Here is a 19,326-nt window from a genome sequence, read left to right as displayed (position 1 = left end):
ACTAACATCGAGAGAGCATTGGCCAATGATGATGATTCTATACCATGAGCTAGGTCGCAATGAGCTGGAAGTTCTAGATGCGCTGGGATTGCATTATGTAGGCATGTGGCCTAGGATACGGGCGCATACTGCTATGATGACTACGCTAGTGGAGAGGTGGGATATTCAGTATAACACCTTTCGTTTGCCGACTGGAGAGGCTACAGTGATCTTATTAGATATTTGGAGGATCTTGAAGATCCCCATTCGTGGCATGATCCCTAAGTATCAGTTGGATGCGGCTGATTTTTATCTAAGGGAGGTGTGCGAGTATGAGATGCCACCGATGCTAGATAGGAGTAGGATGCACTTGGGCCGAGCGATGGGTATTCAACAGATTCCTTGATTGGTTTTGGTGATTTGCGACTTCATGAGTGGGCGGATCCTACCGGATTTGGGTGGACACAGATTTCCTCTGGGGTGGAGCTGATGTGTTTACTTCATGGTGCATGATGGCATTCAGTATGCATGGGGCTCAGGGATGCTGGCCCAACTTTATCATGATATGCACCTAGTGACCTATAGAGAGTATGTTAGTTTATCTGCAAGGGTGACACTATTACACATCTGGGCATGGGAGCACATTGCAGTGACTCGGCCATTGGGGGTTCAGGACAGGCAGCCACGACAACTATTTGTGGATAGGTACAGGGGACTACTGCATTACACACAGACAACATCCATGTGGTTTTGGAGGAGGATCTTAGATGAGCTGGCGCAGTTCACATGGAGGCCATTTTTGGTATGTGGGTGGTGGAGGGATGACTGGCAGTTGCACTAGGCAGGAGTGGAGATGTGGATTTTTGGGAGGTTTGTGTATATCATGGAGTACTATGCTCCATTCAGGGTGGCTCGATAGCTTGGGCAGGTACAGGACATAGTGGGGGATATTCCAGTGTATCCTTAGATCACACGGGAGGTGAGGTATTGGGGGCCTACAATGAGTCCCTTGGATGGGCGAATGAGCTTCCAAACAGCTTTTCACATAGTCTGGGATGAGCGGATGGGAGCAGGGGAGGACCCAGGTATGACAGGTGGATACAGGAGCTGGTGGGAGGGGCACTTGCTAATGTGGCTTACCATTCTTGGGGTTTTGGATGATGAGGAGTTGGAGCCAAGGGTTGATCAGGTGGTGGGTGGGGAGGATGATGGCCCAGGAGAGAGAGTTGTAGTTTGCGCAGGGCGTGGTGCGGGTAGAGGGCAGAGGAGAGTCTGAGTTGTGTGGTGAAGGGCTCCAGAGAAGGAGGAGGGGGATGGAGGGGATGCCCCAGTGGGAGAGGTTGTGGAGGCCGCAGTTGGTGAGTGAGAGGAGGCTGCAGTTGGGGAGGGAGGGGAGGTTGTTCCCATGGATATCCCTAAGATACAGGTGGGAGAGGGGGGAGGACTGACACGGGCTAATTTTGGCCGATTACAGCAGGAGTGAGATAGCTATCAAGCGAGGCTTCATTCCATGGAGGATGAGCTGTAGGTAGAGAGGGCTTAGAGGGAGAGCATGGAGGAAGAGGTGGGGCAGCTAACACAGGAGATAGCTTATCTAACAAAGAGTCTACATATTGCCAGGACAGAGGTGGATGCCTTGAGGGTGGAGGGGAAGGAGGCAGAGAGGATTTTGGGGGAGGCCCAGACAGGTACAACTATTGCAGGGCTCCAAGATTCTCTCCATCGGTAGGATGTCGATTTAGAGGGATTACAGGCCAAAGTGCAGAGGATGAAGGCAGAGGCGACACAGATGTGGGGTGAGAGGGATGCAGCCTGACAGGCATTGGTTCTCGCAGGATTAGCACATATATTTTTTGGTAGTCTATAGCAGCGAGAGAGAGCAGAGAGATCAGCCTGAGAGGCACAGTATTACAAGGGATTATATCACGGAGTGGTTCCTATAGGACAGCGAGAAGCCTCGTATACTGAGAATGTGCGGTCTCACAGGACCCATAGTCAGCAGCTGACTCAGAGTCAGCAGACAAGGGGATCAGTGGGTTTTCAGCCACCAGCAGGGGGTGTAGGAGGATCAGGGGGGGATGTACAGCAGAGGGGGGTGGAGAGACAGGAAGGGAGAGCTAGCTCCTTGTACTGCTTGTGTATTATATTTTGACCCTTCGGGGTGATCATTGTATCATGACAAACACATTTTCCTCTTTATATATATATACATGATTTGATTGGTGACAAATGATGTGTAGCGTTTATTGTGATGGATTACTTTTGTTCTTGTTATGATATCATATGTGGATGCAATCATGGATGTGTTATGCTGACTTATTTTGTGATGCAGAGTGGATGCTTATACATGTGTGTTTATGATGTGCTACTAACATGATTTTTTGATGCAGGATGAGTGTTTTTTATGTTTTTATGTATAAATATATTTGTGAAATGGTTTTATAGATGTGAAATGATTTATGATGCAATCTAAATGTTATATGGATGAATATTTATGTGATGCAACCTAAGTGCAACGTTATATGCTAAATGTTTTGTGGAAAAATGACTATCTAAACAATGCAATCTATATGACGTGAATAAATAATACAAAGCAGGAATATGCCAATAATAATATAATGACCTTAAATAGAAGAATATGGAATAGATGGGTAATGGAGGAAATTGAGAACTCCATGGGATTTATTGAGTTTAGTTTTTTATGGAATGATGATGAGATTTTGTGCACAACAAATGTGGAGAGCAACCTAGTTTGATATTGCCTTGGGTGACTTGCACCAATGATTATAAAAATCAAGATGCTATGAGAAAACCAGGGCTTGAACCAACTCTCAGATAAATGGGAATTCCTTACACATAGCTATGCAAGTGTTAAGAAACACTCATACAAAGTTGTGGGTACATGCAAGGAGACCCTCAAACACACCGATAACCCTTGTACACAAAAAAGGTAGGTGTTGACAAACACTAATACTAGATCATCAGTTTATACAAGAGAGATCCAAAACATGCACTGCTATGAAAATATGCCCCAGTATGCGCCTATTGTAACATACTTGGATATGGAAAAACCTAGGTAGTCATAAATAGTTGCAGTCGTACGGCAAAAGATGCAAGTCTAAATGAAAAGATCCAACAAAATCTAACAATTCAATTCTTCTATGACCAAATGATACCTCTTGCCAAGAGTAGGACTTAGGATGGTGGATTAGGTTGCCAGGCGAGGGAAGGAATCATCCCTAGGGCAAAGTGGATTTGTGGATTTTAGGCAAGTGATTTAATGGTTTTTTTTTGGAAGGTGACCTATGGACATGGGATTGCTTTCCAAGACTTCTTGAAGCTTACAGAGAGGCAAGAAAGCTCAGTTTAATGGGATGTTCTTTGTTCACGACTCAGGCGAAGATTCATCATCATACGCATGTTTTATTGGGAGGCGGAAGAGAAGGAATGTTGCGAATGGGCAGACTAAATGGTGAGTGATTTGTAGTGTCGATCTAATAGACAATGGATCCAATTATTTACCATGGCGCCTACATGGAGGTTTTCACCAAGGTACTTGTCCATAGCACCACAAAGTGGTTTTCACTGATGGATGAATTGTTTTTCTTTCTTTTTTTTCCTTTTTTCTTTTTTTGTGTGTGTGTCACATGGCGCCTGTTTGCCAGGTTTTCACCAAAGTGACACTTTTTTCAGGATCTTTTTCTCATTTTTTTGTATTTTTCTTGATTTTATGATTTTTTAAATTTTTTTTGTGATTTTTGACAATTTAAGACTTTTTGAAGACTAGGCATAAAATCTTTTGAGGTGCATTATATTTATTGGATCATCCAAAGGATCGCCTTCAGGAGTAGCCAACTGATAAGCTCCTAATCCATATTTTGTTGTGATTACATATGGTCCAAGCCAATTAGGCTCAAACTTGCCTTTCTTTTCTCTTTCTTGTAGATTTTTCTAATTCTCCATGAGGACAAGATCACCAACTTGAAATTCCCGGGTTTTGACTTTTTTGTGATAACTCATATGCAAGCGGTTATGATATACTAGGAGATGGTTCAAGGCCTTGAGGTGCCTTTCATCTAACAATTCTAGCTCTTGTAAGCAGGCAATTTTGTATTCTTCCTTAGATAGGATGTTTTGCAGTGATACCCTTAGAGAGGGGATCTCGATCTCAAAGGGAAGGATGGCTTCGGAGCCAAAGACCAGGGAATAAGGGGTGACGCATGTGGGGGTGCAGATGGAGGTGCGATAGGCCCACAAAGAAGGATGGAGTTAGAGGTGCCAATCATGACCAGCTTCATTGACTATCTTTTCGAGGATTTTTATTAGGGTTTTGTTAGAAGCCTCAACTTGGCCATTGCCTTGGGGGTAATATGGAGTGGAAAAGTGATGTTGGATGTTGAATTTTTGGCAGAGTTCTTTGACATCCTGGTTTTTGAATTGTTTGTCGTTATTTGTGATGATAACTTTTGGGATGCCATATCGGCAGATCAAGTAGTTCAGGATGAATTTGGATATTTGCTTGCCAATGGTAAAAGTAAGAGGGATAGCCTCTACCCACTTGGTAAAATACTTAGTGGCAGTGATGATGAACTTATGTCCATTGGAAGATGGAGGGTGAATTTTCCCAATAAGATCAAGCCCCCATTGTGAGAAGGGCCATGACATAATAAATGGCTACAATTCTTGTGATGGTGCATGAATCTTGTCGCCATGTTGTTGGCAAGGGATGCATTTCTTCAGATAGTTATATGCATCTACTTCCATCTTAGGCCAATAGTAGCCTATTCTCAAAAGTTTTTTAGCCAATGTGAGCCCACTTGAGTGCTCCCCACAGATTCCCTTGTGTACTTTGCGTAATGCCCATTCTACCTTTTGTTTATCTAAACACCTTAGGAGGGAACCATCAAAATGCCTTCTGAACAAGGTGTCTCTAAGGATGGTGTAACAAGCACATCAGCAGATGAAGGTTTGTTGTTGGGTTTTAGTGAGCTGTGGGGGAATAGTGTTGTCTTTGAGGAAAGTGAAGGTTTCTTGGTACCAAGGGGACTTGAGACCAATGAGAACACACACCATTTCAGACTCTGGTAGGTCATATGCTGGTATAAACAATTTCTCAACCAAGAACTTGCACTTCTAACTGTGTGCTGGCATTTGAAGGAGGGAGCCAATGGTAGCCATTGCATCTGCAGCCATGTTGTTTGTTCATGGGATTTGATCGAACTTGATTGCCGTGAAATGTTGCTTAAGATCTTCAACCATAGTACAGTAGGGAAGGAGTTTATCATCTTTTGTTTGGTACTCATCGTTGACTTGTTTTATGACGAGCTGAGAATCGCCATAGACTTGTAACTCCTTTATTTTCTAGTGAATGGCCAAGCACAAACCTCTGATAAGTGCCTCGTATTCTGCTATGTTATTAGTACATGTGAAGGCTATCTTGTATGATTTTGAGATGCCATCTCCTTGAGGTATGGCCAATAATATTCCTGCCCCCGATCCATTTTGGGTGTAGGAGCCATCAAAGTACAATCGCCATGTGGATGATGTGGTAACAGTCATGATGAACTCATATGGTAGTTATGTGAGAAGAGGATGGTCACTTGGAAGTAGAGCTTCAACCAATTGATTTGTAATGATTTTCCCCTTGATTTCCTTTTTGTCCACGTATTCAATGTCAAACTCGCTTAAGAGCATGACCCATTTAGCAGTTCTGCCAGTGAGAGCAGCCTTTGACAAGAGATATTTCAGTGGATCAATTTTAGCAATTAGTTTTGTTTTGTTGTTTAGCATATAGTGTCAGATTTTCTATGTGTTGAACACCAATGCTAAGCATGCTCTTTCAATGGGGGGTATAATTGAGTTGATACCCTACCAATATTCAACTGATGTAGTAAATGGCATGTTCCTTCCCTTGGTCATCTGTCTATGCCAATAATGCCCCCAATGCCACTGCAATAGCACATATATACAAAATAGGGGTTTTCCAGGAGTGGGGGGCATCAACATTGGAGGTGATACTAGATATTCTTTTATTTTCTCAAAGGCCTTTTGGCATAAGCAATCCCATTTGAATTTTGTGTCCTTGCACAAGAGGTGTGCAAATGGATGGCACTTATCTGCTAGTTGTGAAATAAAGCGTCTAATTGATTGTAGTTTCCCCTGGAGACTACGTAGTTGTTGGAGAGTTTTCGGTGGAGGCATTTCCATGATAGCTTTTACTTTTACGGGATCAACCTCAATGTCTCTATAGGAAATAATGAATCCTAATAATTTTCCCGATGTGACTCCAAACACACACTTTTTTGGATTTAGGCGTAATTTGTATTTTTCTAATCTTTCAAAGATCTAATTTAGAATAGGAATGTGTTCTTGTCTCATCTTGGATTTGCCTAGCAGATCATCCATGTAGTCCTCCATAATTTTGTGCAAGAGGTCATGAAAGATTGTTGTCATGGCACGTTGATATGTAGCTCCATCATTTTTAAGGCCAAAAGGCATGACCCGATAACAGAAAGTACCCCATGGTGTTGTGAATGTAGTTTTATGCCTATCCTCATCTACTATTCTGATTTGGTTGTACCCAGAAAACCCATCCATGAGTGATAGCATTTCATGTCCTGTTGTAAGGTCCACAATCATGTCTATATTGGGGAGCGGGAAATCATCTTTAGGACAAGCTCTATTTAGATCTCAGAAATATGTGTAGATGTGGATGCCTCTAGTGGGTTTGTTGATAGGTACAATGTTGGAAACCCATTCAGCGTAGTCTATAGGTTTGATGAATTCTGCATCCAACATCTTTTGAAGTTCTGCCTTGACCAGGAGAGCAATATGCGGGTGGATTTTGCACAATTTTTGTTTTATAGGTTATGCATTTGGGCGGACGACAAGATTGTGAACCACCAAGGCGGGATCCAACCCTGGCATATCGGCATAGGACCATGCAAAATTGATTTTTACCTCTGTAAGGAAGTTGATAAAATCTTGTTTCTCTTGTTCTGTGAGGGACTTAGCAATGAGCACATTTTGTGGGATGCTTTCAGTGCCCATGTTGATGCTATATGTTTCTTCTATCAGTAAATTTGATCTGTCCTGCGGAAGGTAACCCATGTTAGGGAGGTCAAGTCCCTCATCGTCAAGTGCCTTTTCCAAGTTTTCACTTTCGGATATGCCCTTTGTTTTTCTTTTTTGCTCATCCAAAGGCACCTTGGAGAGGTTTTCACCTAAGGAATCATGTTTTTTGCTTTGATTATCTTTTTTATGGCTAAGGGCATTGACCTGACTACCAAAGTATCCCTTTTCATGTAGCTAAATGCCCTCTACTTTGTTACAATCTTCCAAATTTTGCATTGTTAGGAGAGTAATGAGAGCATTATCATCGACCCAGATGTCTAACATGGGTTTGTCTCCTTGGCCCTAGTCTATGAGTTTAGGATGAACAAGATGTATCTTGTGTGAGAGGGAAGATGGGATGGGGAAAAAGGTATTGACATGAGTGTCGAAGAAGATATCATTTTTCGTATTCATAAGGCATTTCATGGAATTCCTCTTCATCAACGCTTTCGATATCCAAAGAAGGACTAGAAGGGGCACCAGTGATAGTAATCTTAGGCACCAGGGTGTATCCCAAGCCTTTGTTGTACTTGTAGGAGATAGGATTTATGGGTGATTTTCTTCCTTTCTCCTCTAGTCCCAGGCCATGCCCTTTGTAACCCATTTTTTCAACTATGATTGATGCTTTTGGATACATCTTTTTGGATATTTTTGCTGGATCTTCATCCTCATCCCGGTACAGCCTTGAAGAGACATATACTTTGAGGCTCTCCTCATCAAGTGGGCCCCATTGCTGGAAGGTGGTGTTTTGGCATTGCATGATTGGTTTCAGGTCCTTTTTGAGCTCTTTTGGTTTTCCAAAAGACTTAGGAGAGAGAGGGAAGTTGCCTATTAATAAGACATCCTCCAATTTGTATTCTCCACAGCCATTGTCCAAGATCTTGATTTGATTATTTGGTTGGGATGAAGTGGAGGCAGCATTTGATGTGTCAGATGGAGGTGTTGGCAAGGGTCTATTTAGTGGGCAATGATATGGATGCTTCCCCTGTAATAGTTTGTAATATTGAAAAGGTTGGGGATCACCTTTGATAGTGATCTCTCTTCCATTATAGGGGAATTTGATGCATTGGTGGAAGGTGGAGGGCACAACCTGCAAGAAGTGAATACATGGCCACCCGAGGAGAACATTATAGGGGAGATCAAGATCTAGTACTTGGCATGGGGTTTCAATTGTAATGGGGCCCACTTGAAGGGGTAAGGTGATCATGCCCTTCAAAACTCTTTCTGCATCATCATATGCTTTTATGGTGATCCTTCCTAATGTGTCCACCAAGTCCTCATAAAGTACCAATTTTTTTATTAACTTGTATGTACACAGATTAAGTCAAGATCCATCATCTATCAAAATACGTTTTACCTTGTGTTTTTGGATAAGGGCTTCGATGTGCAGAGGTTTGGTGTGATCTTCATCTGTAGGAGCATCTTTGGAGGTAAATACAAGGTGCTGCTGGGCAACAAGGTTTCCAATGAGAGCTTGGAATTGAGTAGCATTGATGTTATCAAGAACGCAGGACTCAAGGAGGGCTTGTTCCAAAATTTCCTTATGTACATGGGAAGTCTTGAGAAGTTTGAGAATGGAAATCTGTGCAGGGGTCTTCCCAAGTTGGTCCAAGAGGTCATATCAGTGGGTGGAAGACATGGGTGGGAGGTTTGGTGGGGGAGGAACTCCTTGGATAGTGACTTTGCCTCGATGTGTGGTTACATTACAGTCATTTTGGGAGGTGGAAGGCATGGCACCTTGAATGACTATCCTAGCCGGATTTGGTTTGCTTTGGGGAGGGGGAGAGTTGACTCCTTAGATAGTTATGATGTTAACATGGTTGTCTATGGGCTCGATGCGACACACTAAAGAGTCAAATCCGGTTATGTGATTGGTATAGTCATAGCCCATTGTATTAGATGATGAGCCTTTTCTTTTATCATGCTTTGGAAATGGTTCCTGGTACATTTTAAGTTTATCATTGTTATTACCAAGTTTTGCGTTTGCTACTTCAATCTCACCCCTATTAATGAGATCTTGTATGTATATTTTGAGCTTCATGCACTTTCGTGTGTCATGTCCCTTGATATGATGATATTCACAATACTCATTCTCATTATACCATCTAGGTTTGGGCTAATTGGGGTCAAACGGGCGAGTGATCAAAAAAACCACTACGCTTGCTTGGACAAGTTTTTGAAACACCATTTCAATAGGCTCAACAAGAGGAGTGAAGTCTCTTGGAGCTCTGTTATTCGATTGGGGTGGTCATCCCTAGATTGAAACATTGTTGTGAGGCTTTTGTGATTGATCGTTGAATTAATGATTATTGGTGGTGTATTTTGGGGGAGCAGCACTGTTTGGACCCACTTTGTGTCAGTTACACCATCATTGGCCACGTTTTTGTTTTTAGACCAGAATTTTGGCTTGTTCTTATGATAAGAGGAAGAACTTTGTGTCAATTTCTGGTAATGTTTCAAGGTTCCTTCCTCCAACAAGACACATTCAAGAGCGAGGCCCTTATCGGTCAATTTTTGGAAGAATTTGATACATTGGGATGTCAAGGGTCTTGAAAGTTTAGGCACCAAGTTCTTTTAAAATAGCTCAATTTGATGTTGTTCTGGCATGTCCCACTAGAATTTCTTGATAAGATGTCGTCATCTTTGTAGGAAGTTGGCAAAAGTGTCTTCGGGCCTTTGTTTTGTGTTACATAGGTTCATCATAGAAACATCATTAGCCATGTTGTAAGCACAGTGGGCCACAAATTTCTCTGCCAAGTCTGGAAAGGAGACAACGGAGCCTCGTGGTAGAGATGAGAACCATGCTAGGGCATCTCCCATAAGATTCTTGGGAAAGAGTCTGCAAAGATAAAGGTCACTATAGGAGACTTCTTGACATAAGATGTGAAATTCCCAGACATGGTCACGGGGGTCTCCTTTGCCCTCATACTTGGTGAGCTTAGGGATCTCAAATCCTGGAGGGTACGGTGCAACTGATATAGACGGGTCATAAGGACAAGGACAAAATTCCTCAAACGAGTAAGGTTTCCTTTTGTTAGTCCCTTCTTTCATGTCCTTGATGATATTTTTCATGTCTTGAATTTCCTTGATGAGCTCTTGTTGTGGATTTTGATAATGATGAATTGTATTTGCCCCAAGAATTGGATGAGTCAAGGAAGGTGCACCACCACCAATGTATTGATATGTTGAGGAGGCGGGAATGTGAGATGTGATGACCAATGTTGTAGGGACTTGGGTGATAGTTGGTTGGGGTCTGCAAACTGTTGTGACGAGATTGAGTACGGCTCGAATAAAATTTGCAACATTGTTGACAGGAAGGGAAGTTTGTGTTACTACTTATCAAGTTGCCATTAGTTTTATGTCAAAGTTATACTATATACTCTAGTCAGTTACTACTATCAAAATATTCAGTCGGTATGCACAGTCTAGTCGGTTACAGAAGAAAGTAGTCTCAAAACGTAGTATACACTGAGCTGTCTATCAAGTATCATTTCATGTCTATAGAGAAACAAAGATGATACACTGAGTTAAACGTGTTACCATATTCATTGAACCTAGACATACATATGAAAACATGTTACAAGATTGGGGAACATCTAACCATTATCACATTGGAAATTGCACTTAAAGATTGTGTATGATTTTGAGGTCATCTAACCAATGAAACATCTTGCATGGTTATTCATTCGATAAATCATATTTGTAAGATCTAAGCAATGAATGGATCACTATCATAAGAGATCTATTTATATAGCATGAGTTAAGAATTAACAAGGTGTGTGCATGAGTGTAAGAAGACTGTTACAGAGACACATAAGTCACTGAGAAGGTTTTCAGAGAACAGTCGAAGAATAGAGTAAACAAAAGGGTTTACCGAGTTACTATATGGGTTACCAAGGTATGCTATAAGCAAGGTAATCATATTCTGAGCACATAGAATCTTCTATAACATTCCAGATGTAAAGTTGTAGATATTTGTAATGATTTTATTGTAATATTTTGAAGTTGTAAGAGAAACCTTTAATAGGGTAAAAGACTCTAATCAAGTCTATAAATTGTAAAGCCTCTAACTAGGTGCAACATTTAGATTAAGTGTTCTAAAATCCTTTAGCAAGGTAGATCTAACAGATCTTATTACTCCTAATAGGGTAAGCTATGAGAAATAGCTAAACATGTAGCTCTAACCAAGCACTCTTTATTATTGCAGTAGTGAAGTTGTGGGTGCCATCCCCATCGCAGTTTTTCTCTCTAACCAAGAGTTTCTGTGTAACCAAAATATATGTGTTATGGAGTGAATCATCTATGATTGTTATCTATTTGTTTTATCTTTATATTATGTCACTGCACTATTCGGTTTATGCATAACAGTAAAGTTATTATTGAAGAAAAGTTTTGAAGTACTGATTCACCCCTCCCCTCTCAGTACATTAGCTTTCAATATTGGGCCTAACAATTGGTATCAGAGCTTCAATCTTGGAAAAGGGTTTAACTACCTAAAGAGAAAGATCTTAGCAAGGGAAGACTATAAATAATCTCGGAGGATTGTATATCTACAAGAAGAACTGGATCATGCTAATCAAGTGATTGCAGACATGCAAAGGCAAATGCAAAAATCTCTGAAAGTGAGAAGAAGATTATCTGATGATTTGTAGGACTCTCAAAAGTTACTAGAACAAATTGAGACATCATCTGAGAATAGTATATTTGAAGAGACTGAAGAAATGATTGGAGTATTGAAAGAAAAGAACAAAGCACTGGCTGATCAACTGAAAGCAATGAAAAGAGAACATGAACATTTTAGCACATAGATGACTGAAAATCTTGATGCATTAAGGACAATCGAGGATAAAGTAAGAGATCTAGAAAGAGAGAAACAACAACTTGAAGTCTTAGTATCTGATAAGAACGATGAAATCACAAGATTGACTGGAATTAAACAAAATCTGCCAGATCAACTAGGTTATGCACATCATGAAGCAATTTTGAAAAATGATGAGAATCAAGCATTGAAACTTGAAGTATCAAGGTTGACCGATGAACTTGAATCAGAGAAGAAATCCAAAGAAACACTCAAGAAGAGTTATGAAGCATCAAAGATGTTGGATGAACAACTGAATACAAGAAGACCCAACAAGGATGCAGGACTTGGTTACAAAGGAAAAGACTCTACCGAGAAGGGAATTCATACTACTGAGAGAGGAGAATCATCAAAGCAAGCTGGAAACAAGAATAACATCAAAAGAAAGAAGCCTATTTGCAACTACTATGGAAATCAAGGTCACACTACCAACATGTGTCAAATCAGAAAAGGTAAGCAACCGAATGTCACTAAGTCCAATGGTTATTGTTACAATTGCAATAAATATGGTCACACATCTAATCAATGTAGGACAAAGTCTGTGAACAATTATCAAAAGGAAAAATTAAAAGGGTTTTGTAAAAACTGCAATAGATATGGACATAGTATCGAGAAGTGTTGGTTTAAGCAAAAGAACTATATGTGGTATGCACATTGAGCAAATGCTAGAGGTTACTGAACTCACACAAATCCTTACCAACAATACTCTGCAGTACCATGGGATTACAATACAAGGATATGGTGTGAATGTTGTGGAAGATATGGACATATAAGTGCCAACTATTTTATAAGGTTTGGAATGAACAACCAAAGATCATGGAGAAATCCTGGTATGGCATGTTTTCATTGTCACAAAGTTGGACACTTGGCTCGAGATTGCAGAGAGCAACCTAGAAAAGACAATGAGGAAATAAAATAAAAATTAAAGATGATCTGGAAAAAGAAGGAAATTGTGTCAAATGAAGAAAGCACCTTACCTACCGAGTTAGGTGCACCTATTCCAAATTAATCGGTAAAGGTATGAAGGGACTGCATTATCTCAAGGTTAAATCTTAACAGTTCCTATTTTATCATGTACTTAATTCAAATCTGCATAATTAAGATGTAATAGTAAAGTTTGAAATTCTATCAAAGTCTTTTAAAGCACTATACAGGAAAACTGTTGTCAAGTCGGTGAATAAAGGAAACTTGTCTAGTCGGCGAATGAAGGAAGTTTGGTTACTCAGTTAAAGCGGAAAAAGGAAAGAAAGTTAAAGTGAATTGAGAGCATTTAATGTTTTTGACCTAACACGGAGCCCGATAAGGTATAATGTGTACTTAAAAGCATTTTCATGGTCATTTTCACTTACCAAGTTTTTGAGAGAGCAGAGCAAAGTGAATCCAAGGCGATCAAAACCTCCTACAAAGCAAATTCAAGGTATTTATATCAATCTCAATGCATTGTTAAGCTGGTTTACCAATCTTATCTAGTTGCCATTATCTACTAAGTATAAAGCGTTTGTCATTTGAAAATCCTGAAACCCTAAGGATTCTTTGTTAGCTTTTATTTGAAATCTACAATGGCACCTAAGATCCAAGATCCCATTGTTGTCAAGAATGTAGAGAAGCCCTCACTAAAATACTCTTTGACTCCCAAAGTTTCATCTAAACTGGATGACAAAACTGCTTTTTCACTCATCTCGGATAGAGTGTTGTTAGTCGAGGATGTGAGATTCTTCACCAAATGTTGTGTTGAAGAACTCGGTCATGTTGAAATTAAAGACACCTATGATGAGTTATGCACAGATGGTAAATTAAATAGCAAGTATGAACACATCAAGATCAAGGGATTAACTGAAGCCCTAACCTATCCCCATATGTTCAAACCCCAGTGGGTTAAGTTTGTTCTGAGTAGAGTTCACGATGATTTCATGTGGCTAGAAGAACAACCATTTAAGATTACCAAGGGGATCATTCATCTAATTACCGGTTATCCCATTTATGATCATGCCCGAGCCCAAAAGATGATATCACAGAAGGAATTGATCAATTTAACCAGAGTGGAATCAGATTGTAGAGGATTGAAACCGAATAATGTCACTGATGAAGAACTAAAATTTGCCATTAGAGTTATAGGTTATTATTTCTTCCAATTAGCAAGGGAAAATAGTGTACCCTGTGCAGTAGTAGACCTGGCATACAAAATTGTGAAAAAGGGAATGAAAATTGATCTATGTGAGGTGTTGCTAAAGAACCTATTTGAGAATCTGAACACCACCAGGAAGCCGAAGAAAAACAACTCGGCTAATACACTAAAGTTTGGATCATTACTTGTATGCATGTTTTTCTATTTTGAAAAATTCTTTCCATTAGTCAGTAAAGTTTTTTGGGAACTGCACCGACCAATCACCCATCAGATAAATGACTTCATCAAGAAGTTAGGTGATAATTTCAATGATATTATGGATGACTACTTCAGAAAATTTCAAGAGAAAATGCATAACAGATACTAGATTCCACCCTAGCTAGTAGAGAAATACAAAAATGATATATGTTTTGAAGTTGACACTGATTACTGTTATGTGAATGTTTTGGAACCGAGAACTCAATCTTTGTCACCTATGGGATACGAGATTGATTTTGACATCACAAAACAACAAATTGATGCATTTCTTACATTACCAAGGCATGCTACTGAGCTAAGGTATGGAACCTATGAGGAAGTAAAGGAAAAGGTAAAGATGAGCATTGTAGTACCCAAAGCTACAAGAAAGGCAACAAAAATGATAAAGGCATTGTTAGAGAAATTCGGAGAAGACTCTTCCTCTACACCTATCAAAGGCACCATTGCCATTACCAAAGAGGAATCTGAAGCCCAAGAGGCAGCAATAACACTAAGCACTGAATTGCCTAAGGGTAAAGTGTTGAAGAGAAAGAAACAGGACACATCAAATGCCTCACTGACTCCACCTCCAAAGTGACCTAACACAAGAGCATCTGCAGCCTCACCGAGTAAGAAAACAAAAAGTTTTACTACTCCCAAGGTAACAAAGACCTATAAGAAATCTACTCGGAGACTCATTTTGGCAAAAGAGTCTAGTGATACCGAATTAGAGGATACAAGCAAATTTCAGATTGTCAAAAGCAAGAAGGTAAATGTACATAGTGTTGAAAACTTCTATGCTAATCTAAAAGAATATGGAGGATTTGGTTCATTCGGATATGTAAAGTATGAAACCAGAAATAATGATGAGAAGAGACAAATTGAAGAAGCTGTCATCTGCACACTTCTAAAATTCCAGTTAGCTCCATTGGAACTAGCAAAGTCACTTCCAAAAGAACTTTACTTGCATATTGATAATAGGTGGAAGTATGCAATGGACTCAGAGAAATAGATCACAGAGAGAAGTCTGGTTCATCTATTTCCTGACATGTTAGTAGCTGAAATAAAAGAACATCTGACAACCTACAACTCAAAGTTTCTTGTCAAATAGAGAGCCTTAAAACTGATGAATGGGTTGTACATTGAAGTTGAAAATGAGACAAAAGAAAAGTGGCAAGAAATATTTAAAATCAAGGATGTAGGTGAGCAAGCTAAAATTGAAATTGTTGATGTCACTGAGCAAGATCCTAATGTTACCAAGAAGGACCCTATTGACACCATTCAAATAGATGAAGATGTCATGGATATAGAGGCATCGGAACAGGAAATGATAGAAGGCAATGCATATGCAAAACTTGTATCTAGTGAATCAGTCTTGGAACAAGTTCAGCCTTAACCACCAGTCAAGCAACCTATCTCAACCAAAACCCCTCATGACATGGAGCAAGGCACCAAAGGTCAAAAGTCTACAACAGGAGAAGGTACTACTGAAGAATAGATATCTCAAGCACCTTCTAGCACTGAGAATGTTGCAACTGAGACACCGAGTACCGAGACACCAAAGGACTCTATAGAGGCTAAAGAAACCGATCAAAGTGTTGCCTCTACCAAGAAACCTACCGAGGGTCATCAAGCCTCACAAGCCATTGTCTTAGTTCCATCGATGAAAGGTAAAGAAAAGAAGATGAAAAAGCATAGTTCTAAAGTTGATTTTTCAAAACCAATAGTTTTGCCCAATGTTGATATATCAAAATTAAAGGGGCAAGCACTCATTGATTTCAGTGAACTATGCAAAGCAAAGGCCGAACAAGAGAAGAAAATGGCCATTCAAAACAAAAATAAAGTACTTTAGAAGGTGAAAGCACTCTTAATAGATATGCTACCTAAAGCTACAGTATCCACTGATGCAGCCATCCACATTCAACTGGATGAACTCCTAACAAAAATAGAGACATCTGGAGTAGATGCATCGGAGTATTTGAGCAAACTAAAAGACAAAGAGCTCATTGCAAAAATGATAGAAGAGGTATAGAAAGCTATAGCTATTGGCAAAGTTAAACTTGTCAAATTTATTGCTGAGTTGACTCCTCAACTCAAGCACATTCTTTATTTATTTCAGAAACTCTACACATTTTCTTTATTCATTAAAGACATTAAAAATAAAACAGAGGCAATTGAGAAAGAGATCACCGATTTCTCAAATAAGTTGACCACAGAGCCAAATTCAGTTCAGAATTTTTATACCAAGCTACAACAGCTCATGGCTCAACAATTGGACTTAAGAAATGAAGAACACAAGATCAAGATGGATATAATGACACTACAGACATTATTCCTTCCTCATCTTTCATCTGTCCAAGAATAGATCAACCGAGCCACCTCCCTATCTACTACACAAAAGGGAAGCACTCTAGATGGCTTAATATCATTATTGGTTGATATTCAAGCACATAATTCTTTAATGGACAGTGTAAAGAATGCACTCTCTATCACTCTCACCGAAGCTCGGACCAAGTACAAATCCATTTTTGATCAGTTACCACCCCCGAATGGTAATTAAGTTTTGATGTTTGTCAAAAAGGGGGAGTAAAAAAGTATTGGGGGAGTGAAATAGTATTAAAAGTATCAAACAAAAGGAGTATAGTATATAGGGGGAGTATACCGAGCAAAGCAAGCAGAGTATCCAAGAGTAGTGAACCGAGTAGTGAACAGGACAGTAAGCAAAGATCAAGAGCAGCACACAGAACATTAATCACCAAACATGCAAAATTAGAGTTTTGTATAGTATATCGATAAGGGGAGTATATCTGGATATATTATTTTATTGACTATTGTACATACTATCAGTATAGTCAAATTTTGCAAGTATATAGATTTTGAGTTATAACTTTGAAAGTAGTTTTTGTCAAACATCTCAACTAATGTCAAAAGGGGAGATTGTTACTACTTATCAAGTTGCCATTATTTTTATGTCAAAGTTATACTATATACTCTAGTCGGTTACTACTACCAAAATATTTAGTCGATATGCACAGTCTAGTCAATTATAGAAGAAAGTAGTCTCAAAACATAGTATACATCGAGCTGTCTACCGAGTATCATTTCATGTCTACCGAGAAGCAAAGATGACACACCGAGTTGATATACATCGAGTTAAACATGTTACCAAATTCATTGAACTTGGACATACATATGAAAACATGTTACAAGATTGAGGAACATCTAACCGTTATCACATTGGAAATTGCACTTAAAGATTGTGTATGATTTTGAGGTCATCTAACCAATGAAATATCTTGCATGGTTATTCATTCGATAAATCATATTTGTAAGATCAAAGCAATGAATGGATCACCGTCATAAGAGATCTATTTATACAGCATGAGTTAATAATTAACAAGGTGTGTGCATGAGTGTAAGAAGATTGTTACAGAGACACAGAGGTCACCAAGAAGGTTTTTAGAGAACAGTCAAAGAACAGAGTAAATAGAAGGGTTTACCGAGTTACTATATGGGTTACCAAGGTATACTATAAGCAAGGTAATCATATTCTGAGCACATAGAATCTACTATAACATTCCAGACGTAAAGTTGCAGATATTTGTAATGATTTTATTGTAATATTTTGAAGTTGTAAGAGAAACCTTTAATAGGGTAAAAGACTCTAATCAAGTCTATAAATTGTAAAGCCTCTAACCAGGTGTAGCATTTAGATTAAGTGTTATAAAATCCTTCAGCAAGGTAGATCTAACAGATCTTATTACTCCTAATAGGGTAAGCTATCAAAAATAGCTAAACATGTAGCTCTAACCAAGCACTCTTTATTATTGCAGTAGTGAAGTTGTGGGTGCCATCCCCACCACAGTTTTGCTCTCTAACCAAGAGTTTCTACGTAACCAAAATATATGTGTTATGGAGTGAATCATGTATGATTGTTATCTATTTGTTTTAGCTTTATATTATGTTACTCCACTATTCAATTTATGCATAACAGTAAAGTTATTATTGAAGAAAAGTTTTGAAGTACTGATTCACCCCTCCCCTCTCAGTACATTAGCTTTCCATATTGGGCCTAACAGTTTGTGGAATAGAAATATGTGGTTGAATGGAAAGAGGTAGTATAGAAGTGTGTTGGAGGATGGATGAGATTGGATTTGATAGTGGTACAGATGGTAAAGTGGAAGAAGGTGGGATGGAGACCACGGTAGGAGGTGTTGCGAATGACATTGATTGAGCTTGGATGATTGATGGGGCTGCGATTGATTGAATTTGAGGAGCGGGTACAACACTTTGTGTGGATGTAAGATCCCCTTGTGGTTGTAGGTTGAGAGTGGATTTATCAAATTCAGGTGGAAGTTGAGCTCCATTTTCAAGGAGGGTCTTTAGAAGTGCAATAGGATTGTGTTAGATGAACTTTTCAACCATCTCTTGGTTATAAGAGTCTGCTAGAAAGGTTTGCACCTCTGGGGAGAGTTCATCTTGGCTAACCATGTTAGGATTTTGGCTTTGATCTTGATTTCTAGGTTCCCCACTTTGTATAGGGTCTTGTGTGGGATCTTCATATAGGACACTAATGTCTGGCATGCCATATTGTTGTTCAGCCATCTTTTTCTTTTGGGATCGAGTTGTGACCATACACTATGAGAGTTAGAAAAGATTAGAGGAGGAAATATCTTGATGAAAGGACTTAGTAATATGTTTGTAGAATTTTGGATTTTGTCTTTGATGACAAGGGATTTTGTTGATTTGGTGGGGGTTCCTGGATTAGAGCCCGGATTTGATTAGGATTTGACACCTTAGTCCTTGGATGAGGATTTTAGGTGGTGGATGAAACCACAAGCAAGGTAATGACTAAGTTGGGTAGAATTTAGACTTGCGAATGATGATTAGAAAGCCCCTCTTACACCAAGGGTTGACTAATGACCCTAGGCAAAGTAAAGACATGAGTTAAGAGTCTTGATCAACTCAAAAGGATTAGGCAAAAGATACTTGGAGAGGATTCTTCTTCAAGCAC

This window comes from Cryptomeria japonica, chromosome 3 (assembly GCF_030272615.1).
Source record: "Cryptomeria japonica chromosome 3, Sugi_1.0, whole genome shotgun sequence".
Classification (NCBI taxonomy): domain Eukaryota; kingdom Viridiplantae; phylum Streptophyta; class Pinopsida; order Cupressales; family Cupressaceae; genus Cryptomeria; species Cryptomeria japonica.
This window is presented reverse-complemented; position numbering follows the sequence as displayed.